We start from the raw sequence: 26,419 nt of genomic DNA, 5'->3' as shown, positions 1-26,419 counted from the left end.
CTTCTAACCAAATCTGAGTAACTTGAACATCAACTTAATGAAAGAAACAGAATGCAACTCATTGAATGGAATACATGAGTGTATACTGACACAAATACATAAATGAAGGGAAGAAAAATATTTTTACAGAAGAATGCCAGTTAATAGATGCAAAAGAAAATATGCAAATGGAAGACTGTCATTTGGCAATAATCATAGTAGTGGTTGATTCAGGTGGGAGTCATTAATGCCTCCTAAGACTAGTTGAGTGAAGGTTCTATGAGGAATAGAACATTGGTGTGGCCACAGAGTATATCCCTATCAAATATTTATTGATTACAGAAGGGAAAACGATGACTGTATAATGGAAAATTTCATTGTGCACCGATCCAGGTGGTCAAGATTAACATCACATTGGGGCAATGGTTCAACATCATGCAAAAAACATTATATATAGTTTGATATATTTCAACGAGGATGCACTGTTGAGAGCACATTGTTCCTTTGATATTTTCAACAAGAATATATGACCTGCAACAGAAATAAAGAAACTTCTGATGGAACTGTTAAATCTATAGAATGAAATGCATGTGGTTTTTAAAATTGTCAAGGACATAAAAGACAGAAAGAATGAAGAACTGTAGCAGATAAAAGGAGAATAAAGAGGCATGGCAACTAACTGTAATGTGGGATCCTGGACTGGGTTCTAGGTCAAAAATAAAAGAGAGATTGGAGGAAAGTTGCTACAATTTGAACAGGTTCTATGGATTGATTGTATTGAGCTGATGTAGGAGAGGATCCTGGTTTAGGGGAAATATCTACACTAGTATATTTAAGGATGTTGGGGCATTATGTTAAACTTTCTCTTAAGTGGCTCAGAAGAAGAATATTGATCATGAGTACTATCCATCTATCTATTTATCTATTTGACAAAGAGAGAAAGAGAAATCAAATGTAAAATAATAACAATTTGGAAAACTAGGAGAGAAGGATGTAGGAGTTATCTATCCTCCCATATATTTCAAAATAAATTATTAAAAAGTAACTTTATTGGTCATTAAGTCTAATTCTACTTTTACAGAAAAGAAACATTGAATGACAACACTAGGACCCCTAAACTTCTGGACAAAGAATAACATGTGAAGATTTATGAGTTTTAGATAATAGGCAGCTCAGTAGGTATCAAGAGTTGATCTCCCACTCAAAATACACACAAAAGTGCAGGCTGTGTTAGCAGCATATGGCAGGGGGCATATTTTGCTGGAAGGACTGGGTTGGAGCATTGCATTCTTATTTTAAGGATGTCAAGGCAATTTGGAGCGTAAAAGGTAGTGAAAGATTGTGAAACCAGACAATGTGAGGAGAGGCTGAAGGGGCAGGACATTTTAGCCCGGACAAAAGAAGTCACAAAAGGGATCTGTTATTTGTAAGTAATTGGGAGGGCTTTTTGTGAAATGAGGTTTAGAATGTGAATGACCACTATGGATAAAAAAAGTATCAACCAGTTTTTTTTTTAAGGTAGTGTTACACATTTCTCCTTTAAGTAAGGAAGATGGAATGTACTCAGGATTGGTGAGATTCACATCACAGGGAATGCACAGGCAGGATGAGCACTTGATGGAAATATTCTACTGGAAACATATCAAAAGTATTATATGACTTAGGCCCCTTTTAAACATCATTTACAGTAAATAGCTACTATTTATTTAATGCTTACTGTATGCACAATAGTATGCCAAGCATTGCAGATGCATTATCTCAGTTAGTCCCTATCACAATTCTGTCAGGTGGGCATCCTTACCCCCTCATCACACATGAAGAAAATGAAGCTTAAACAATGTGCCCACATGCATATCAAACAAATCACACAGAAAGGTTGGAGCCAAAATTCAGCCCTATGTCTGCAGATGGCCCTAAGCCACTCCAAGACTCTTAGCTTCTACACTTACTGCCTCTAAGTTCCAGCAATTCTCCTTTGTCTCCTTAAGAATCTTGAACCATAGAGTATCCATTGGCATGCCCAATGAACCAAACAGTGTCCACCGATTTCTCTGTCAAAAACCTCTCTCATTTTTCTCTAAATTCTTTCTTATCCCTCTCCTCTTTCCTAGATAATGCTTCCTCATAACTTTAGTCTTTGAGCTCTTTTCCTACTATTTAGAAAATGCATCTTGTCTAGCTTTCTGTGCCTTGCCTGGCAGTCAACCAATCAGATGTATATCTGGGTTAAATAACTATCCCCATCCTGACTCCCAGTTTGTATTAGGTACTCCTTCAGTGACTGAGTCAAAAGGCACCCGAACTTGAGCTTTTCATACCTTCATTCTACTCATAGTTTCACCCATTTCAAGTCAAAGTACAGTCATTAATTAAGCACCTGACCTAGCTAGGGTACTGAAGTATCTCCTTGTGGATGTTTGCCACTGAACTGTACTACCCAGGTCTTCTTGGGTTTCAAGAAGATGGATAAGGACTAGCCTCTTCTGAGAGAGGTAAAAGTAAGCACTTGGCCATGGGAGGGGGGAAGGGTGGGAAGTTTGCTATCAATTCCCAAAGTAGACCCAAGGTGTTAGGATCTCATGAAACAACTCTGTCTTAAAATGCAAGGAACTAGTGCTATGAAGCAGCCCTCCAAGTTACTTAACAACAATTGACAGGGAGTGGCTCCTTGACTGGTGCCAACTGTTTTCAATTTGCCCTGTAAAGGGCCACCTTCTGACTTCCTTAAATAAAGCCCCTTTCCTCCTGCCTCACCCTGCTGGGGATTCAGCAAAGCACAGCTAAACATGAGTTTGCATGTGCACGTTTTGTCGCAGTTAGCAGTGACTCATCTGCATTTCCAAAACATAGACAGTTCCCTAATGGGCTATAAAATGTGCTACTTGGGAAGTTTATTTTGAAATGTTATTAAACCAATGGGTATACTTGGTAATGTACCTCTTTCACACAGATACACCCAGGAATGAGATGTTTCTGGTTGATTGGATGGCTTTCCAGACTGGTACTTTTCATATTTTTAGAGTTTTTCTCCTCCAAAAGATTTTACCAAATCAGTTTTCCAGGAAGCATGGCTTCAGAAGGTATTAAGTGGCAAAGTGAAGAGTATGCTTGAATACCCTGGGAGATTGGACAGTGAACTCCTATCTCAGTCTTTTGGATGGAAGTGGGGAGAGAAAGAAAGATAATGTTTACTTAAAAGGCCAAGAGTTGTGCAAAACACAGGCCTCTTACATGCACCGGCAGTTTTCATGTCATGGATATGCAGCCTCAGAAGCAAGCACGTGGCCCAAACGCTGGGCACTGAAGCCTGGAGCTGATCAGCAACTGTGGCGGCAAGGGAGGGGCCGTTTATCTTGTGCTGGAACTAGAGGGTTCTCCATCGCAGTGATGCAGGTTAAGTGAGAAATGATAGACTTCAGGACTTATTTTCCCATTTTAGCGCTTCATGTGTACTTTTGTGAGAGCTATCCCCAAACCACTTTCCGGTCCACATCTCTACACTGTTTCCCACTGCGACGTTAACTCTTTTCAGAGACTGCACAAATTTAATACCAGCAAAAGAAACCAAGTTACCCGGTCCCCTTAAGGCACACGAAGGACATTTTTCATACCCTATCCTTTCTCTTTCCTCCAATCCCCAATCTACACAAAATTGTGTGTGTGTGTGTGTGTGTGCGCGCGCGCGCAAGCCCGCCGGAATGTTCTCCCCCCGCCCGCCTCACACGCTTGCAAAAGCCTGAGCAGCTCCTCGAATTCTCTGTCTATAAGCCCCGGGAGGCCTGTTAGGAGACCCACACTCCGTGAACGGAAGGCTCAGAGGTGGCAGCAGGGCGGGCCGAAGCGCTGGGACCGCCCGGGCGCCCGGCGCAGCCAACTAGCAGACTGGGGGGGGGCGGGGGGGGGGCGGGGAGGGCGGGCCAGCGCGGGCTGTCACAGGCGCCCCGCGCGCGCTGCAGGTGGCAACTTGGAGGTGCCACAGCCACTGTAACGAGAGGAACCCGAGTCTGGCGGCCCCTTTCAGCCTCCAGGAGTCCTTTCCCGCTGCCGAGCCTGTGACTGGAACCGGGAAAATCCGAAGGGAAAAGCCTCTGGGCAGGTACCTGTGAGCAGCCCTACCTCTCGGCAGCCCTTGAGCTACTTTTTTTCTTCGCGGAAGGGTGGACCTGGAGACTGCGAAGAGGCTCCGGAGGGGCTAGAGTGGAAGGCTCCCAGTGACTCAGGTGAGCGCCTTTCCTTTCCAGTGCCTCTTCCCTCTTCGCAGCTTGGCTCAGGCCGGGATGCCGGCTCGCCGGGTGTGCAGGTGCCGGGGCCCGGGCGCCTGCCCTTGGTTCGAGGTCGATGAGGGTGAAACGAGGAAGGGGTGAGGCTGGCCAGGCTGGCCCGGCGTGGGGCTGCCTACCCGGACCCGCCTGGAATCGGGAGAGCACCGTGAGGGTAGAAACCGACAGAGATGAGCTTTAAGGTGGCCGGAAGGCTTGCATCCCGGTGTAAGCGAGCGGGGATCGCCTAGGTGCGCGCAGTTTCGGAGCCGCAGCAGGAGCAGGGCGCGGCGAGTCTGCTAACGCCCGGAGTGAGCGCGCTGGGCCGGGCGAGCGCACGAATCTTCCTTCAGCCCCTGCGATCCCTAGGCGCTGGAGGACGTCATCCATCTCCGCTCCGACAACTCCCCCGCCTCTCTTGCCTCCACCCCTCCGTGCCCGCTGCTCAGCCTATTCTGAGATTCCGTGCCTTTGCCAACACGCTAAGTGGTGGCTGCTGTCACTCCTCCCTGCCCTCGCCAATGCTGGAGAGCCCCGGGGTCCGACTCCCCACCCCAGCCGCCTACTTATGCGCTGGAGGTGAGTGAGGCTGCCTAATTCGCTACTCGGAGAACCGAGTTGAGCGCGGGCTCGCTCTTTAGTGCCTCCCTCTATCCATCCCCGCCCAACTGCCATTTGAACCCCTTGTCCAATGAGCGGAATCTCAGAAATCAAACCTTGTTCTCTCTGGGAAATTGGGGGGCCTCCCATGACGGTGCGAACTTTGGAGAAGAGATGGGAGCCTCTGCCTCGATCTGGGCATATCAGCTCCAATTGTAAAGTGAACAGTGGCTCTCTGGCCTCCGTGTCCCGCTCGCGGCGTTGGGGTGCTGGCAGCAGGTACTGTATGTGTGTGTGTGTGTGTGTGTGTGTACGCGCGCGCGCGCGCGCGCGTGGTACTCCGCGAGGCAGAGGCGCAGCATCCCGTCCCCACTCCCGCCCGGCTGAGCCAAAGGAGTCCCCCCCGCCTCGCCCCTCACTGCGAGGGGCGCGCAGCTGCATTCCAGCAACTCAGCACTGATGGCTTCTCTCCTTCCGCTCCAGCTACACGTCCCGGAGTGAAAAATCATCCGGCCAAAGGGTGCGGGTGGTGGTTAGGAGCTCCTGAGGTGAATGAGGCGGTTTTTCAAAATCCCAAGGAGCCCCCCTCACCGGGTATTTAATCTTCCCGCAACGCGGCTCTAAGGACTTCGGGTGGAGGCTAGTGGAGGCTCTTCCGCGTTCCAGGGAGAGCGTAGTGTCACTTAGAAGTGGAAGTTAGGGCCGCTGGACGCCGAGCTTCCTTTGGCGCGTCTTGCTCCAGCCGAGGAGCTAGGTGTGGGCTGGCTCGCGGGAGGGCGGGGGCCATGCTGCACGGGAGGTGGGGACCAGCTGCGGGAAGGCGCCCCGGATCTGTGGGAGCCATTTGGGCCCTTGACCTGCGTACGAGGGCGCATCTGGGCTGCTGCGGTCTCGCCTGTGCCAGAGTTGCGCTGAAGTTGAGGTCGGGGTCTGCACGGCGTGGTGACAGCCCTCAGGGCTGCTGCGGATTCAGAGCAGCACCCACGCGGCGTGTACAGCCGCCCCCTCGGCCAGCCAGCTGCGCCTTTCGCTTTTCATTACGCAGAAGTAAAGCCTCTGAGCGGGAACGCATAGGGTGCGGGCGGCAAAAGCCTCTGCGGAACTAGGGCGGTGCCCAAAAGACGAGCAAAGGGAAAACGCCGAGATCCGAGTGGCACAGGTGCGACAGGGCAGATGTGAGCTCCCAATGATCCCCGGGACAAAGGTCCAGCTCCAGGCCCTTGGCGCCGCTTTCCTGAGGGGACCAGGCGTTAGAGTTCTCTCCACCCTCACCCCAGGCTCATCGACAACTCCTAAATGCACTGGATTAAGACTGGGCCCAGAGAGGGCTGGAATCCATGAAAAGAATGAAAGTAGGAACTACTGTAAATCCCAAATCTAATTCTGGTTTAAATCTAAATTCCATTTGATTAAAAACAGACTAATCTGGTAGAGCTGGGTCTGGGTGGTGGCCTCTGTATTTCTCCTAATGGCAGTTCCTGAAGGGCCATGTAAGGTTTGCCCTTCCCAAGCTGAATTGTGTTGCATATTGGGGGAGGAGTCCTTATATATCTCCATTTAATTTGCAGCAGGAAAGAAGTCAAGTTCAGGCTGGTTTTGAAATGACCTTTCAAGCCTTCTTCCTCTTCCCTTGTCTGCCATAAGCATTTGCCAGCTGGATCAATTCCTATTCAGACTTAAGTATCACCAAGGGGTTAAAGACCCCTCCTGTAACATTAGTTTTCAAAGACGACTTTAAAGTTGGTTTTTTAGACCATGTCATGACCTCGGGGAAAACATTCTCTGTTCTGAGGGACAGAGATATAAAACCAAAATTATGTAATTAGATTATTACCTCTCAGTAAGTTACTGGAGACATCCTCACTAGGATGTAAGTTACTGAGGGCAGGGCTTTCTGTCTCATCCTCTTATCCCCAGGGTCTGGTATAGAGTAGGTGTTGAACATACATGTATAGACTGGGGTTTGTAATTTAAAACGTTGGCTTGAAAAGGCATTTAATAATTTCTAGGATCAATCATTATTAAAATCAGAATATTAAATTAATTTAAATAGTCATTTTGAGGAGTCATGTGCTATGTTTAGTTACATATATTTTAAACTATTTGGACCTGGTGAAATCACTTTAGATAAGAATGTATTTACGATATTAAGAAATTTAGAAATAACACAATGACAGTTGTGTGGTTGAAGTCCCTCTATAACAGCTTCTGACTGAATATGTCTAGAAACAGAGATCTCACTACTTGTACAAGAATTCTGTGCATTTCATATAAATCATTAATCAAATGTTAGGAACACAGGGGTGAACATGACATAGCCTCTGTCCACACATTCCAGTTTGCTGGTCATGATTTCCGTGCTAATGTATAGAAACATGAGAAACTTAGGGGACCTTGTTTTGAGTGGCAATAGCAAGGGAGACTTCACTACAAATGGGTCCTTTGGTTTGGATTTCGAGGAGGAAATGATTAAGCAAAAACTTAAGTCAGGGCAGTTGGTTGTGAAATGTTCATTAAAAAGATCCAGAGAACCTGATGAGTTACAGTCCACTCTGGGCCACTTTCTTGTCTGGAAGGAGAATAATAATTTTCACCTGCCACACTGTGAGGATTCATTTGTGACTTCAGTTATCAGAGGCACAGGAAAGAGAGTGTGAGAACTAGTACATGGAACATAGACTTTTCTGATTTAGAACTAGTTAACGAAGAATAATAGCAAGACACAAAATTAGAAAAAACTTTCATTGGAGAGCTGCTAAAGACACTAGAATTTTTAAAAAGATTTTATTTATTTGTTGTTTTAGAGAGAGGGGAAGGGAGGGAGAAAGGGAAGGAGAGAAAGTGAGAAACATTGGTTGGGGACATGGCCCATATCCAAAGAATGTGTCCTGACCCAGAATTGAACTGACAACCTTCCTATTTGCAGGAGAATGCCCAACCCACTGAACTACACCAGTCAGGATGAGCCCAGAAATTTTAAAAGCTTTTGAACCATGCTTTTCACATTAAAGGTGGCAAAATACAAATACCTATTAGAAAGTTTATGATTTGTCATACTGCCAGGGAGTCAATAAAACTACAATATAAAAATCAAAGTAGCCACCAAATTGCTGAGAAGAAAATAATTTATTTTGTTTTCATGCTAGTTGAGCAGCATGTGTGTTTTTTGTCTGGGAGCATTTGGTGTCATGATGACATGACCTGCAAAAAAAAAAAAAAAAAAAAAAAAGCTGGTCTGATAGATGTCCAGCATGTGTTCTGAAGTGCTGTGAGTCACATATCCCAAAGCAATAAGGGATCATATCCTGGTGAGACTGGGGGCAGAATGCAAGGCATGGGAGCTAAAAGTACAGTCTTGAAATCCTCTATAATGAAAGTGAACAGCTAACTAGGTTAAAAGCAATGGTGAGACATGGAATGGCACTGAATATAATTGGGGCCAGTGAGAAGATTTTAGTCAAATAGAATGAACAGAGGTTAGAAGTAGAGAAAAGAGATGAATGGATAAAGGAATGCATGGTAGTACTTAAAATCAAGAACTCTGAACTAAGAGGAGGGAGAGAGCTATCCTTTCTCAGTGCGGTGGAAAAACAAGGACATAAATCAGAACTCAGCCATCCCACTACTGCTGACTCCAGCACTTTATATGATGTCTCTGAGCCACAGTGTCCCCATCGGTAAAATGGGGATAAGAAGGCTTCCTGGCAACAAGCCTCTGGTTTTCTGGCATCAGGAGTGTGGTTGACTGAATAAATTATTACCCCATTTTTATATTCAACCTCCATTAGAAATCTAGTCTCATATTTCCAAGTAGATATTTTTACCCAGCTGTTTCAATCATGCGAGACTGAATATGTCTAAAAATGTTATTCATCAGCTTCCTACATTCTTCCCTTACCCCAGTACAGTATATCCTGAGTCATCAGGTGGGAACCCTGATCTTCATTTTCTTTTTTTTTTTTAATCCTCACTGGAGGATAGGCTTATTGATTTTGGAGAGAGAAGGGAGAGAGAGAGAAAGATGGGGAGAGAGAGACAGGGACAGTGGGGTTAGAGAGAGAGAGAGAGAGAGAGAGAGAGAGAGAGAGAGAGAGAGAGAGAGAGACATCAATATTAGAGAAAAGCATTGAATGGTTGCCTCCTCTATCCACCCCCAACTGGGGATTGAACTGCAACTTATGTACATATGTGCCCTGACCAAGGATCGAACTCGCAACCTTTTGGTGTACAGGACGATGCTCCAACCAACTGAGCCACCAGGCCAGGGCCCTGCTCTTCATTGTTAACACTATCTTCTTCTCACATTGCTCTCCCACTGTCACACACCACAGAAATCTCAGTGGTCAAGTTGTGGTGATTCCCATTGTCACTTCCTTTCTATCACGTTGCCACCAATCCTACTCCAGGTTCTGTCACCTCCTGTTCAGACCATGTGGTAATCATCCTAGCCCACTCTCATCCTACCTCCCCTCACTTTTGCACCCAATTCTGTCCTTTTATAGAACAGTTTTGATTATATCACTCCCTGGCTCCAAACCTCAAGTCTCTGCTATTTCCTTAAAGATGGGTCTAAATCCTTTAGATTTACACATATATTCAAAACCCTATCCTATCTACATGTTCAGTGCTGTCTCCCACTTGCCCCAATGGGAAATGCACTGCACCTGTCACCATTTCCAAGGCATACCTTAAGGTTTTATTTCTATGTCCTTTGCTCATCCATTTGCTTCACCTGAATAGCCCCCTCCTTATCCTATCTTCATCTTGAAATCCTTCCAGTTTTTCAAGGCTCAGTTCAAACCCCACTTCCTTATGAAGTTTTTCTGGATCATCCTTAGAAGGTCCTTCGTCTTCCATCTGCAGCTCTGCTCTTTCCTTTCACATGGCACATACCTTGTCTCTATTCTTTAGTGTGTTTCTATTGATTAAGAAGTTACTCATTTTTGTAGTCACCACTAAGTGGTGTCCAGAGTGGGAGCTCAATAACCCTTCACTAAGTGAGTGATTACGTAGGGCAGCCTGAGAAGGGCGATGGCAGAAGAGGGGTTTTTCGCACCCAAGTCATGTCAGTGTGAGAGAGAGCCAGCCCTTGATGGCATCTTTACAGGCAAATTGGGAAAGAAACTATTATCTGGAAACTTCACAAACCACCCTCTACCTCATTTTGGTATAATTGTATGAATAATTTAAGCTTTGGCAACTGGAAGAATCTGTATGTGTATTAATATTCTTCATTATAGAAATGCACTTACAGTCATGTGAGCTGGACAGAGCTTTCAAAAGCAGACTAGCATGTGGAGAGCCAAGCTGATAGTGATTGGGCTGAAAGGAAAATGAGATATACTGGGCAAGATGCCCATTAATTGCTAAATGCATTCAGAAATATGTGTGAGAATTAGTGGTTTGGGGCTTATAAGTTTGTTTGATCTAGAATCTCTTTTAGGAAGCTTTTCGTCTGGTTCCTGTCATGTCTCCTTGAGTTACAAAATACAATCATGAGTGTGTTAATTACATGGTTCAAATGTTTCTGATCTAGAAGAATGAAAAGATCAAGCCCTTCCTCGTGTGTATGTGCTATCTATGAGGACAGGTGGAGAAACAAATTATTATAAAAATCTTGCTGGCTTCCCCAATTCCAGAACAGCAATGGTTTCAAACAGTTTTAAAGCTTGAGAGAATAAATCCATCCCCTTCAAACAGTTTATTAACAGCCCACTGCACACAAGAAATAAACAAGTAGAAAAAGAAAACAGGGCATGATCAGGTACTGAGGTTTTGAAGAGTCAGGAATTAGGCACTTAATTATGTATATTATGTATTCAAATCTATTCTAGAATATGAGAAACTGTATGAATCTAAGTGACCAAGAACTGTCATGTCTGTGTTTTATAGATTTTGACCCATGGTGTTTATAATGTTTACATAAATATGTTGCAAACTGGAAAAGAGATTGGTCATCCATCCTGTGAAAACATTTGGCCATACATGTGTTATTTCTATAAGGACACTGTTCCCAACCCAGTTCATCTGACAGCTTACTTAGCCACTGTCTTCCACAGCTTCCTCGTGGACCAAGGGAAATAATAGTATTTTCTACATCACATAGAGGATGAATAAAACTAAATGACTTCATAAAGTGATACACTCATGATATTCTCATGACTAGCCTGATAGTTTTAAACAATTAGCATTGTACCATACAAATCTCTCCTTTTCTGTAACCCCTTCAATATCAACGTACAGCATGGAATAGTCACCAGAACTCATTCAAATACAATCAAGTGTTTCACTAGACATTCATATTCACTTTTTAAAAAATATGTTTTATTGATTATACTATTACAGTTGTCCCAATTTCTTTTCCCTCTGCTCCCCTCCACCCAGTGACCCCCCTCCCTCCAGTTGCCCCTCCCTTAGTCCATGTCCATTGGTTGTGCATGTAGTTCTTCTCAACATCTTCCTGTCTTCTCCACTCCCTCCTACTAAGCTTCTTAATTCCTTCATTATCTCCATCCCTTCCCATCCTTCCCAATCCTCGCTGACCTCCACCCTATATGTTCCCAACACCTATAATTATTTTTCTACTCTCGTTACCTACTTAGTTTGCCTTTTTTTCGATTCCCTAGCTTCTGTTGTTGGTTGTTGTGATACAGTTTTCATTTTAATGTTCATAGTTTTGATCCTCCTTCTTCTAAACAAGTCCCTTTAACATCTCATATAACAGTGGTTTGGATCTAATGAACTCCTTCAGTTTTACTTTGTCCTGGAAGCACTTTCTCTGCCCTTCTATTCTGAATGACAGTTTTGCTGGATAGAGTAATTGTGGCTGTAGGTTTTTGGTTTTCATTACTTTGAATATTTCTTGCCAGTCCCTTCTTGCCTGTAAAGTTTCCTTTGAGAAATCAGCTGATAGTCTAATTGGAACCCCTTTGTACCTAATTCTCTTCTTCTCTCTTGCTGTTTTCAGGATTCTCTCTTTATCTTTAATTTTTGACATTTTGATTATAATGTGTCTCGGTGTGGTTCTCCCTGGATCCAGTTTATTTGGAACTCTCTGTGCTTCCTGGACCTGTAAGTGTATTTCCTTCCCCAAGTTAGGGAAGTTTGGCTTTATTATTTTTTCACATAATTTTTCAATTTCTAGTTCTTCTTCTTCACCTTCTGGCAATCCTATAATTCAGATGTTCCCTATCTTACAGTTGTCCCAGAGGTTTCTGAGTTTCTTCTCATTTTTCTCATTTTTTGTTTCCTCTTTCTGCACTGGTTGACTGTTTGTTCCTTCCCTATGTTCTGATTTGTTGATTTGATCCCTGGTTTTCCTTCCCTCACCACTTGTTTCATATGTGTTTTTGTTCATTTCAGTAGGACTAGCCTTCATTCCTTCCCTGTCTTGATTAAGTCCCACTGTTATTTCTGTAAGCTGTCTTACAACTATAGCTCTGAACTGAGCCTCAGAAAGGTTATCTATCTGTTCGTCTGTTAATTCATGTATTTGCTTTCTGATCAGCTGCATGATTGGGATCTCTATCATTATCCCTGCCATCCTGGCAGTGTTTTGCATCCTGGGCAGGGTTGTCACACTTTCTATGCTACAGGGGGTGGAACCCTGTGCACTTGTCTCTACGGGGAGACCTTTCTCACCACACTGTGGCGCTTTGTGTGGGGGCGGGGATCCAAGATGGATTCCTGCTGTTCTCTCTCTGCTGAGAGACTGGGAGCCTCCTCCACTGTCCCCACATCCTCTGGGCCTCACAGTCTGAGGCAATGGGGGTCTGTCTTCCCCGGTGTTGGAATTGCGAGCTGATGGGTTTGGTCTGCAACTAGGGGTGCTCCGAGGTGCTTCTCACCTCCCCTTAAACATGGGTGTTTGTGCTTACTGCGGCCCCGCCATTTGTTGCTGCCGCCGCCAGCACAACTTGACCTCTCCACCCTGGCTTCACCCCTCCTACCCATCCAGATGAGCACCACTTGTTTATAACTTCATACATTGGACTTCCATGTAGCTTTATTTTCTGGAACTTCTGGTTATTTCTGGTTTTGTGGTAGTTGTAGTCCTTCTTAGTTGTGGAGGGAGACAGAGTGTGTCAGTCTAGGCCTCCATCTTGGCCATAAGTCTCAGATTCACCTTTAAATAGAGAATTTATTTTCCCCCCCAACAGCCCCAAACTTCTGCAGAACTAAGTCATCAAACCAGGAGTCCATGTGGGGCAAAAATTATTTGGATAAACTGGAGGTCTGATAACTTAAAACAGATTAAGATACACTTGCATTCCACCTATAATAGTTGTTTCTTTGAATGTTGGATGTCCTTTTAGTTTGCATTGTGAATAAGAAAAAATCTATATAAAAATATATACCATACAAGCCCTAAAGAACAGAATAAAAATGCACCAGGTAGCCTTGCCATTATGTTCAGTGCACACATCGTGATGTCCAGGAAGTCTCAGGGTACTATCTTGAGGAGCAGAGAGGGAAACATTCATATATGGATGGATGCTGGGATAGGGACACATAAAAGGTGCCAGCCTTTGCTTATTTTTCCTGTTTCACAGTGTTGTGTTTTCATTCCAATTCTTCAGACACGTTTTCATCATGGTCTTAAGAATGACTTTCCGTATGGTTCTTTAAATATTGTTTAAATGATGTTATTTTTGTAGAATGTTCTCTCTACCTATGCCTATCTTCTACACTCTTACAACCTAAGCTGCTGTCCCCCATCCCATACACACATGTGACCCATTTCATAATAAGTATTAGTCTGGATTCCCTTGGAAACAGACCCTGGGATAAATTTTTTGACAAATAGGAGACAAGCTACACACTGACCTAGCTGCACCCCAGTACCAGTAGGTTCTATTTGAATGTCTGGGGACCAATCATCTAAGTTTTCTGAGTCTTAGTTTCTTCTGTAAAACTAGTTTAGTAACACCTACCTAGCAGAGTTGTTGTAAGAACTAGAAATAGTACTTATAAATAATTGGCACATAGTGCTCAAATAAGTATACCCATTTGTGTCGTGTGATGTATATTTTATTAATATTTAATTCAGTATGAAAATTCAAATTTTAATCTTTATGTTTCAAGCTTTTGTACTGACTACATGTATTTATTTTTTTGCATTAAAAATATAAACTTTGATCCTGAATATATTTAAATGTAAATTTCTCTTTGTCACTTTTTACATTATTTAACACCAAGCAAAGAAACATGCAGTTAGAAAGGTAGACCTGGTGATCCTGCTGCAAAATTTTTCTGCCTTTCAAAATGGAATAAAAATTATTATTTTGTTGATCTGCCCCCTCTACATATGCATCATTCATGTTGGGAAAATGAGTATCATAGACATCCATCTCTGTCTGCACTAAAATAATCTGTGACAAATTCATTTTAATTCCTTGATCTTGCAGGGATCTACATTGATCACTTAATTACCAAGATAATTAGGTAAAACTGCTACACTTCTTTTTTTTTTAAATGAACTAATCTCATTTTTTTTAAAGAGCACTTCAACTTATAGTGGATATAAGAGTAACCCATGTTTACTAAACCAAACAGCTTAATAACTGTAATATAGCTGTATTACTTTGACTCTATCACCGCCTGTAGCAATGGTGATTCTAACCATACTCAGATTTCTCCTAATGCCTTAGGGGTCCATGGGAATCTCCCTCCTGTTTGCAAAACCAAACCCTCTCTGCTGCCTGCACCCAACCATTTTTACTAGCTCTTATTCTGGCTACCATAGTGACATTTAATAGCAAACATTTCAAAGGCACCAATGGATGCCGCTAAACCCACTGTGGCCCGGGCCGAACAGTCACCCGAATTGCCAGCAGGTGATGTGTTCCTCAGCTTCCCCACAGTCTGGATTGGGAGCAGGCCTGGGTCATTGTTCAGTCCACTGTGATCTCCCGTGACCACATGAGGCCCAGCATTCATCTCCTTGCACTGGCAGCGCCATCACACAACAGTGTGACTGGGTGAATTCTGTGATTGCAGTGAAGTGACATGTTTACTCAGGATTCAGATGCAAAGGATCTGTGTACTGGGATGGAGGGTGGAGCAAGACATACTCTGTGTCACACTCCAAGTTTCTTATGGCTTCCATGCTTTCATATAAAATGCCTGGTACATAATAAATGCTTGATCACTAGTGCGCAACTTGTAAACTTACACAATTTTGGAATTTATCCAATAGACAAAGGGAAACCATGGGAGGATTTTATACACAAGAGTAATACAAGGAGGCAAGATATAGAAAGATAAACGCTGACTTTGGGTGGAGAAATTTTGATGGCGTAGAGGATGGGAAGTGAAATGGAGAGCCAGGAAGTTTTGCAGCTAGCACAGCATCCCACACTGACATTGGACCAAAGTCTTGTACCTTGATTCTCTTCTCCCTTGACCTGGATTCCTTCCCAGGAGACTCCTTACTTTATCTTTATGGTTAGATATTGGAATAACAAGAGCTAAAAATATAGAGATCTTATTTTTAAGAGGTTGAATGGCTTAGATAACTTTCACAAAAATTTATGAATCCTGGGGAATAATACCATGTTAAACCATCATTTTTTTTTTTTTTACCTCTAAGTGATGAGCAGTTTGTGCTATTCTTAGCTAATTGATTCCTTTGAAAAATATATTTAAGATTAAAATGAATTAGGTAATGCAACAGTGAGTAATGCTGCTGAAGTGCTCATGTAACCCAGCTGTCAAACCTTTTCTCTAAGTGTTTTATGTCTCATAGTTTTAATATGCCCTTATTTTTCAGGTTACTTCGTGTAGTATTTTATCTTCAGTGTAGCTTTTCTCTCCTTACGATATGGTTAGAAGATATCTAAGTGTGTTTCAGGAAAAAGAAGCAGAGATGTAATTTTCCAGATCGTGGGTTCATCACCACTTAATTTCCCTGGATGACAGTTTATTCATCTCTATGATAGAGTCAAAGCCACTTCACCTTTCAAGTCTACAATCCTAAAGCATCATCATAGATTTTGTTTGTTTGTTTGTTTGTTTTTTAAACCTATACCACAGCATAAACTTCATGATGGTTTTTACAGTTCAGTGTTACTGAAACAGAAGTTTGATAGGAGGAAATTAAAATACCACTTTGCAACGGGTCTGTTATACAACAAATACTGAATAATAACAACAATAGTAACAGTGAGCCCTGGCTGGTTTGGCTCAGTGGATTGAGCGTCGGCCTGCGAGCTAAGTGTCACTGGTTCGATCTTCCAGTCAGGGCACATCAGAGAAGGAAAACTCTGACTCCAAAAAATCCTCCGCTGCCTTGCGGCATACCTCTTCAGGGGAAAGGCTAAGGGAGTAAACCCCGACAGAAAATCCGGAGCCGGAGTCCCTAAGGCGGTTTGACGTTGTAGTCAACACCGGCAACTCCTGCGGCGCACCTGAAGCCAAGCTGTATTGACTCCGTCTTTCCCTTGGACCCTTCAGCTGTGAAGAGAGGGGGGGTCTGCTGCATGGGCAACAGCAGACCCTCCATATCACCCTGCCCAGGCTCTGTAGCTTCAGCTTCACTGGAGAGGACACTCCAGCGTCGTCGCAAGATGTCGATTCAACACGGGAGGAGACAGATACCGTGTCACTCCCGAGTCGGACTGCACAACCATTCTCGGCGGTGCAGATAGACTCTTAAGAAGCTACACCATCGTCTCTCGAGACGGACGGCTGCCGACGACGACGACGAGTAACAGTGATGTTATTATTAGGGTGAATAAGCATAATATAGTTTTGTTATCTGGATAATTGATCACATTAACCTGATGACAGTTAGTCTATTGTTTTTCTGAATTGGTTTAACACTTACACTGTTTAACCATGTTAACTAGTATTTTATTTTATTTTTACCTTCTTCCACCTTTTCTCATAGATTTGGGCAATTTCAGAGATATTCTGGATAATCTTTACAAAGCCTAGTAAAATGATTTATCTGTGTTTCCCATTAAAATCTATTGAAATAATGGATACCGGCTCAAGCACAGCCCTTTCTCCGACCTCCATTTGGCATAAAGAGAGGGAGTTATTGGTTACATCTGACTAGCCCTTAGTCCAGTGGAAGATAAAAGTTCAGTAGGCAGGGTGGGAATGTAGCAAGTAGCTTAAACTGGGAGCCGCTTACACAGTGCTTCAAAGAACAGCTGGACTAGATGACCAGCGCTTTCTAAGGCAATGAGGCTAATGTACTGCCTGGTAATGACCTGATTTGGGAATTAGTGTCTGACCCATAAAATTATTGCTCTAACCAAAAAGTGTTAGTTTAGCAAGACTGAGGAAAAGAGTTGAGAATAGAAAAAAATACAAGAAATTATCCCCTCTCCCCAAAAAAGGAAAGAATCTATTTCTTCACCTCACACTTCACTGTACTGGGTGTGGATGAGGGTGACCGCCATATACTATGGACTCCACAAAGCAAACTGCACTGTGTTCGTGGAAAATTAATCTGCCCACTTCCCTGAACATCACCTTATTCTCCCTCACCACCAAAAAAAATCTCTTAGTAGCCAAGGCCCATATTTTTGTAGAGCTGTCCTTTTATATGTAGCACATGGTAGGTGTTCAGTAAATGCAAATAATTATATTTAAATGGTAAATACAAATAATTATGCCTTGATTTACCATTCTAAAGTAAGATAGAAATTAAGAGTGCATCTGTTCGTGTATTTTCAAAACTGTCTAAGTGTCTGAGAGTAATATTTTAAAGATCTTTATTAAACCTCTCCCTCTAATTTCAGCAAGCATTGATCATTCCTTTAACGCGAGAGTGCCCTGAACACCTGAGTGCTACCAGAGCTGTAAACACTGAGTTCTGTTCCAAGTGCTCTCTTTTCTTGATGATTGGATGGTTTTGTTATTGTAGAGACAAGCTGAGTGTGTTTGTGTGAGGTTGCCTGCTGGAGAGTTATGGTGTAGTGCTCACCCAGTTTTTGTTGACTCTTCTCTGTTCACAAAGAGACACACTGAATTCAGGAATTTGCTTTTTGGCATTGACCTACTAAAGTAACAGTCTGCACATGGTGTGAAAGCCAGCATCAAAGATGTGGGCAAGACAAGGTCAGTGACCTCTGAGTGTTTTGAAGCCTTTTATTTTTCAACTGCATTCATGTGGAGGAGAAACTCGGTTTTGGTAGTGTCCCCTGCCCTTTAAACACAAGTTGAGCAATGCTGACACAGTCTTCTTCTCTTTAGAGCCCATGATTTTTAAAAAACTTTTTATATCTCCCTCTTAAGGAATTCCTACATATCTCATAATTTGGGAGGTTTGGGCATTTTTATTTTTGAGTTATTTTCCAAAGCAGAAGATAAGCAGTGATCAAAGAGTAGTTTAATAGATACAGTGCATTTTGTTTTTAAGAGCATGGAAATGCTTCTTTTCTTCAGCTTCTGGGTCTTTTAGCCACAGGGATGAAAAGGTTAGAGTGATAAAAGGCAGAGACCTACTTTCTGAATATAGGCATTTCCCATGTTACAAAGGAGTCATTTTTCCAAAAGTGCATTTGTCAGTAGTTGTTTGGAATTTTGAGTTCTTTGCCATGGGAGAAGTTGTTAAAAATTATGCTTTCCAAACTAGCCCAGACAACTATATTCAATCTACATTATAAAAAAAAATGTAACTATTACTAACTATAGTTGTGAGACTCTAAAACAGGAAGTTACATGGATAGTCTAAGGCACAAATCTTTGGGTAAGTATATAGTGCTTTGTACTCCCTTCCTGAATCCCTCATCAGTCTTCTACTGTCCATTTCTCTGGGCTCTAGTGTTCACATGCTATGCTGAGTCACCCTATTATGCTTATCATTAGACTTTCTTACTTCCCAAAATGTACTCCTTGCTCCAGATTTATTACCTTCTCTTTTTCTCAGATAAGACCATCATTTTCTCAGTTTTACTGATCTAACTTGGTAATAGGAAAGCAATCTGATTGAATTAATCATATTTTTGTGCAAAAGATTAATAATCTCATAATCCTTACATGCTGTATGCATTGAAAAGTAGAATATCTTGTATGTACTTCAGTTTTATTTTCATTTAACATTTTTATAAGCGAGGTACTGATGTAGGTATGCCCTGGCTGGTTTAGCTCAGTGGATTGAGCGTCGGCCTGCGAGCTAAGTGTCGCTGGTTCGATCTTCCAGTCAGGGTACATCAGAGAAGGAAAACTCTGACTCCAAAAAACCTCCGCTGCCTTGCGGCATACCTCTTCAGGGGAAAGGCTAAGGGAGTAAACCCCGACAGAAAATCCGGAGCCGGAGTCCCTAAGGCGGTTTGACGTTATAGTCAACACCGGCAACTCCTGCGGCGCACCTGAAGCCAAGCTGTATTGACTCCGTCTTTCCCTTGGATCCTTCAGCTGCGAAGAGAGGGGGGGTCTGCTGCATGGGCAACAGCAGACCCTCCATATTACCCTGCCCAGGCTCTGTAGCTTCAGCGTCATCGCAAGATGTCGATTCAACACGGGAGGAGACAGATACTACCATGTCACTCCCGAGTCGGACTGCACAGCCATTCTCGGCGGTGCAGATAGACTCTTAAGAAGCTACACCATCGTCTCTCGAGACGGACGGCTGCCGACGACGACGACTGATGTAGGCCATAGGAATAAAATTGTGAATAAATAATTATGATTATCATCTTATACGGAGATAAGTATATAAAACACTAATATACATGATATAAAGTGTGATAATGATGAATTTTAAAGGAGAATTTTATTAAATATCAGACCTTTCACATCTCTGGAGAAAAGCAGGTAAATTGATAACAACAATGTTGAAAAACAATTATGTATTATCTTCTAAAGATTGCACATTGTCCAATATAGTAATTCTTCATATAATTATATACCATTGGGAAACTCACACATATGCACCCAGAAATGTTTCAAAAGTCCAAAATAGCAAGAAATTGGAAACAACACAAATGTCTATCAACAGGAGAATGAATATATAAATTATGTTGTATTCACAAACTGAGATTTTATACAGCCACAAAAATGAGTGAATTATAGCTATAAACCACCTATAGGGATGAATCTCAATACTATTGATCAAAAAAAGTTACAGAAGATTGATTGACATTTTTATGAGGCTAAAAACCATGCAAAAAAAATTGTGTTCTTTAGGAAAACCTATGTGGAAGACTGACAGGCAGATGCAACAATATTGGCAATATTCTCACTATTTTAGGTGATGGTGGGTTCACAGGTGTTCAATTTGTTATGCTTCACAACTTACACATCTACATTTATATGCATTAAATTATTGCATAATAAAAACATTTTATGCACATTTTTAAAGTGATAGGCTCATTTTTGAGGGAACACAAAAGAGAGAACAATTAATTCTGACTGGGAAGGCTTTACAGGGAAAGTTGTGTTCCCCTGGACTTGAAGGAAAAGTAGGGTTTAGGGTCAGATGAATGTTGAATGGTGGAAAGTGGAGAGAGGGGTGGGGGGCAAGTATATACATAGTGGGCTTGAGACTGAGCAACTTGGGAGCTGGAGGTGTAAAAGCTAAAGTGAGAAGAAAGCTGAGGGAAGGGAAGTGTCATAGTGTTTCTATGAAAGGCAACCAGGAGACTGTGACCCCAATAACTCTCCTTAAGAACCCACTAGCTTACCAAAGGAGACTGCCTGAAATGGAAAGAGAAGAAGTCACAGATAGCAGTGGGGGAGGGGCAAGGAAGAAACCCAGGTAAAGAAAACCACTTGAAGGAGGCAGTTGAGATGCTGAATGAAAACCAGAGAGCACAGAACTAGGACCTCCCAGGCAGAAGGGTGTTTCTCACTTTTTTGTTTTGCTTTGTTTGAGAAGAGGCAGAAAAGTTGTACTCAGAGACTAGTTCTGTCTTTGCCAGCAATTTATTTAGCACAGACCTGCTGTGGGAATTATAATTTCACAAGGCGGTAGCATACAGGATAATATCTCTTAATAAGCCAATAAAGAAATAACATACTCCAAACAAATGACATCTTAGTCACACTATTGTTCCAGGCAAGGGGAGATAAAAAGAATAAAGTCCAAATTTAACAGAGCTGTATCTCCTTATATGAGTTCTCAGGAGAGATGACTTGTCCAACTGCGAGCTGACTTTCAGCTGCCAGGGCAAAGAGAAACTCCCTTGTTGCTAGAGCATGGTGCTAGGGAATGAAGGTGCCAGTGTTGGTGGACAGGCTAGGCTGCTCCTAGGGTTGTCACTCCAGGGACTGCTGCAGGAATTAGCCTCACTGCGCACCAAAGAGTCGCCCTGGCCATGACAGCAGCAAGTGTCTCAGGATCTTTGGAGAGCTGTGTAAGTCAGCCAAGTGTGTCTTGCCCAGGGTGAAACTCTTGAATAGTCTTCACAAACTTTCAGCATTTATAGTCTAAATATCCTGTTGCCATAGTTGCTTCTCCACAGGTTCTTAATGATAAGCCGCCAGTGAAGCCCCTTAGCAGCTGATCTGCAAAGTGCTATGAGTGACAATACATGAAATGATGATATCCTGACACAACTTATTTCATTCTGATACCAAAACAATTACTTCTTAAAATAACTTTTTTTTTTTTTGTCTTTGGCATAAACAAGTAGATTTAAAGAACTTCATTTGTCATATACAAATAGATTTTAAATCTTATTAAACCAATACACAACAGAGGCCTGTGAGGAAAGGATTACATAGCACAGAAAAGGGGTTGTCCTTATAAAAAAAGAGTAAGAAAAACCCATTAAAAGACAAAGGTAAATGAAATCACATGTAGATTCTAGACAAACCTTAAAGTTGAAAGAGTTTATAGATGCCACATCTATCAAGTTTCCATGTCCAATGTTAGGGAGGAGGGTTTCAATCAGATTATTAAGGGGAGAAGACTCTATTTTTAATATATTCATTAGTTACAGACATCCATCTTCACTATAAATACATCTGCCCTTTTTCTACTTTTCTCTCTCTTTCTTGAAAAATACCTTTTTTATATGTATATGCATCCTAAATACTTAAAAGTTGAGCAACATTTGGATGGCCTATTGGGAGAGGAAGAAAAGGGGAAGGAGGAAAAGAACTGCCATCTTCTGAGTAGCTCTGTTTATAAACCATTCTCATCTGAGGGCTGGGAAAAGCTTATTTCCAGCCTTTACCACAACTGTGTAAATGTAATATTAAGAAATAACAAAACTGAGGCACACAAGGCAAGTGACTCCCCCAAGCCAAGTGACTCCCCCAAGCCAAAGTCAGTTCAAAACAGACAGACTGTCTCTGTGTAATCATGGTTTCTCTCCTTGTTCCACACTCCTCAAAAACAAACAGAAGCACCTTCTTAAAATGTTTCAAATAGATATACTGAGAAGTTTAACTCCGTGCCTGCTTTTTTTTTTTTGCTCAGATGTGCTTAGCATTTTTATTTTTTAAATTTTTAAAAAGATCTTATATATTTATTTTTAGAGACAGGGGAAGGCAGGGAGAGAGAGAAAGAGAGAAACATCAATATGTAGTAGTCTCTTACATGCCCCCAATGGGGGACCTAACCCGCAACCCAGGCATGTTCCCTGACTGGGAATCGAACCAGCAACCCTTTGGTTCACAGGCCAACACTCAATCCACTGAGTCACACCAGCCAGGGCTGTTCAGCAGTTTTAAGTGATAACCCAGGGACTTGATGTTTCACCGTCTTAGTCTTGATTGAAGGTTCTAACATCTTATCAGTTGCTTCCTTTAAGGTACAGGCTGTCCCCATACTCATGCTGACCCTGGAGAAGGTACTTTGATAAAACTTTCGTCATGACTAGACTTGTCCCCTGGCTAAATTCCATAGTCCCTCTTCACACGCATTTCCATACTTAGACATGACTTAGACCTGCCTTTTCTCACTGATTTTCCTAACATAAAATTATTTTCTTGTCATGAAAACCATGATCACACTTTCAGTGCTATTTATTCCTGGAAACTGCATATTAAAATAATTATTTTTATCTCACTGACAATCAAGTTACAACTCATAAATTTTATCATCATAGTGCATGAATGTTAACTCCATAACTTCTGCCTTTAGCTTCTTGGTGAAGAGAGAAGTGAGTTTTTTTCCTAAGAGGGCGGGGAGTGCAGAGAGGACTTGAGAATGAATAGTTTGCAACAATGTCTGAGAGTAGAGGTACAAAAAAGCCAACAAAGAGAGCAGAGCTGGTTGGCCAGCTCACAAGAGAACCACACTGAGCTTAGCTAGAAAAGGCCGTTTTTACTAGGAGCTTCATTTCCTCCCATCCCATGCAGTATCACCCCCAAAGCATGAGCCCTAACTCTAATTTTGGCTTCGTTGGAATGTGGGAACCAGTATTGGGGGTTAAGAGGACGCACATCTATAAACATTTCCCACTTCCAAATTAACCATCAAGTTGACTTTTAAAGGTAAGCATAATCCAAAAATTTTTAAAAATAAAGGTAAGCATAATACAGACACTGCATCAGACCATGTAGGGGAAATTACTCCTTTTGACAACAACCTTGAGATTCATTACAGGATGATAGAGCTTTGGGATGGAGATTTATTAATTCGTTTTTTTATAATAATCATTATAAGGTAGACAAGGAAGTTTAACGAGTGATTCTGTATAACTGTCACATACAGAGAAAGGGACTGTACCTGCAGCCCCCTACATGCATGAAATAGCTTCATATTGCTCTTAGATAAAGACCGAAACCTTCAGATGGCCACTGGGGGCTGATCTTGCTTCATGGTCTCCTCCATCCTCTGCAACCTCATCTCCTGTCATTTGCCCTCCAGCTGTCTGCCTAGATACAGCAGTTCTCAAACATTTCAGTCTCAGAACCCCTATACGTTCCTTAAAATGATTGAAGACTGCAAAGTATTTTTGTTTGTATGTTATATCTACTGATATTTATTGCATAGAAATTACAACTGAGAATTTTTTAATGCTTATTTTTAATTCACTTAAAAATGACAATAAAAATTCATTCAATGTTTACATAAATATTTTTATGAAAGTTAACTATGTTTTCTGAAACAAAAATAATTTAGAGTAAAGAGTGGCATCATAAACCTATTTAATGTCTGGCTTAATAGAAGAGGGGATTCTTATGCCAAGTGATGACTTACAGTCTATTTCATTCTTTCCTTTGAAGACTGGATCTATACAAGGGGGCCAGATGGTTCGAAGAACCATTCTATTCTGATAGTAGCTTTTTTGTTTTTAGTTGTAGTAAAATACACATAGCAAAGTTTACCATCTTACCCATTTTTAAGTGTACATACAGTTCAGTAGTTTTATCTACATTCTCATCATGTAACCAATCTTCAGAACTCTTTTCATCTTCCCATTGAATAACAACTCCCAATTTCCTTCTCCCTCCAACTCCTGGCAACCCATCATTCTTCTTTCCATCTCTATAGATTTGATTACTCTAAGTACCTCATATAAGTGGAATCATGCAGTATTTGCCCTTTTGTGACTTGCCTGCTTCACTTAGCATATGTCCTTGAGGTTCATTTATGTTGTGACACATGTCAGAATTTCATTCCTTTTAAAGGCTGAATAATATTCCATTGTGTGTATAGACTACATTTTTGTTTATCCATTTATTTGTCAATGGACATTTGGGTTGCTTCACCTTTTAAGCTATTGTATACAATGTGGCTATCATCAAATATCTCTTTGAGACCCTCCCTGCTTTCAGCTCTCTTGAGTTGACAGTAGCTTTTGATGAAACAAATTAGTAGTGTACATATGTAAGGCAGAGGACTAAGAGGCTGCGGTGGAACCAAGGATAACAGACTTCCTCTAGCATGACCTTGGCACAGTCTGGTTTCCCAAAATAATTGCTTGTTTGGAAACTATGACAGATGAACTGTTTTAAATAAAGGCTTAGTTTGGGGAGTTCCATCTACTTGAAAATGTTTAATGTGCTTTTATTCTGTGAAATTTCTTCCCTAATAAAGCGACTATCATGGTTTGTAAGACTGAAAAACAATGCACCCTAGAAGTTGTATGCCATGTAAATTGGGGGCAGGGGGTGCTATATAAAAAAAGATAATAACAGTAACTTACTTCTTTGGTCCTTTATTTGAAGAATACAAATTCTATGGCTCTGATCTAATGGATTATAACTTATATTCTTTCAGAATGTGTAATTAGAATTATTTTAGTCAAATATTTGTTGGTATATGTAAATAATTTTACTTAGTTTTCTGATTATGATATTGAGTCAGCCTAAGTCTTTGACCTTACCATAGATATTTTCTCCCTACTCTAGTCCAGACTTACTCAAATTATTTTTATGTCCCTATATATTCATATAACACTTTAATAGAATCTTTCTGGAAACATCCATTACATGTTCATATGTGGTTTACATGTTTTTTTTCTCTTATTTGCAACTGCTAAATGAAAACATTAATGAATGATCTCTTTGGCTATTTTATGAATTATATATCTTGTTTTTCTATAACAACTTTCTCCTTAACCCAGGGTGTCTCAGCAGTGGGGCAATTTCTAGAAAGGAGGCAACTATTGTTATCATGTTTAGTATGGGGGTAAGCTACCACCAGTTGTTGAATTATTACTAAACTATTTTTTCTATTTTTTGCATACCCTCCGCATACCCTCCAATGTCTCACTGCCTCTTGGAACATGGAACATGGACCTGCCTGTCATCTGGAAAAATGTTGTTCCTGGGCGTTGGAACATGGATAATGTGGGTGAGTCCTAAATTTAATGTTTAAGCTATTCATTTCTCTCTTTGTTTGAGGAATAAGAAAATTACCAAATGAAATTGTTTGATGGAAAAGTATCTTGGGCAACTCAGTGCCCATGTGCACCCACCTCATGTGCCTTTGGTTACAGTCACTCCTCCTGTGATTACAGTCACTCCTCCCGCATTAGGGAGGAAAAGCTCCAGAGCTGTGCTATTGGCGGCACCCAACTCAAATGAAACCAAGATGAATCGTACTGAATGACAAAAGTTGATATTTAAACCTTTGCTGTGGGATTTCTTCTTCTCTTTTGGGTCTATGTGATCTCTAATAATATTACTTCTATATTACAAAGCAATTAGAAAATATTCCACATACCTTGAAACTGAATTTTCTAAGGCTCTTGTTCAGTTGTTTCTATAAATCACACACTTCAAATATTGATAGCTACATTTGCAGCAGATAAAATGTATTTATGTTTGTGATGTTGGCATTGTTTCTAATATCGTCGGCAGCCGTCCGTCTCGAGAGACGATGGTGTAGCTTCTTAAGAGTCTATCTGCACCGCCGAGAATGGCTGTGCAGTCCGACTCGGGAGTGACATGGTATCTGTCTCCTCCCGTGTTGAATCGACATCTTGTGATGACGCTGGAGTGTCCTCTCCAGTGAAGCTGAAGCTACAGAGCCTGGGCAGGGTGATATGTTTCTAATATAAACCCATTGGAAATGGTATGTTGTTGATAGGTTTATATTAAATGAGTCATGAATCCTGACATGAAATCTTCCCACTTCAATCGGTCCTTAATGGTTTCAAAACTCAAAGGAGCAAAACTATTAAACCTCAAATTCTAAGTCTGTTTTTCCAAAACTGAGCAACAAC

The 26,419-nt window shown here is 41.7% G+C and overlaps 1 protein-coding gene across 1 annotated transcript in view; it reads left to right on the top strand.

Annotated features, from left to right (window-relative positions):
* The first annotated feature begins 3,980 nt into the window (after window positions 1–3,980).
* EPB41L3 (erythrocyte membrane protein band 4.1 like 3) overlaps window positions 3,981–26,419 on the top strand; it is a 235,344-nt gene continuing 212,905 nt past the window's right edge. Inside the window, exon 1 of the mRNA XM_090285789.1 lies at window positions 3,981–4,199. The gene's annotated coding sequence lies outside the window, so the exon portion shown is untranslated. The remainder of the gene's footprint in view (window positions 4,200–26,419) is intronic.

The sequence above is a fragment of the Furipterus horrens genome, unplaced genomic scaffold (genome assembly GCF_987537825.1).
Source record: "Furipterus horrens unplaced genomic scaffold, mFurHor1.1.pri manual_scaffold_8, whole genome shotgun sequence".
NCBI lineage: Eukaryota > Metazoa > Chordata > Mammalia > Chiroptera > Furipteridae > Furipterus > Furipterus horrens.
Note: the sequence above shows the minus strand (reverse complement) of the source record. Positions and strands in the feature narration are given on the sequence as shown.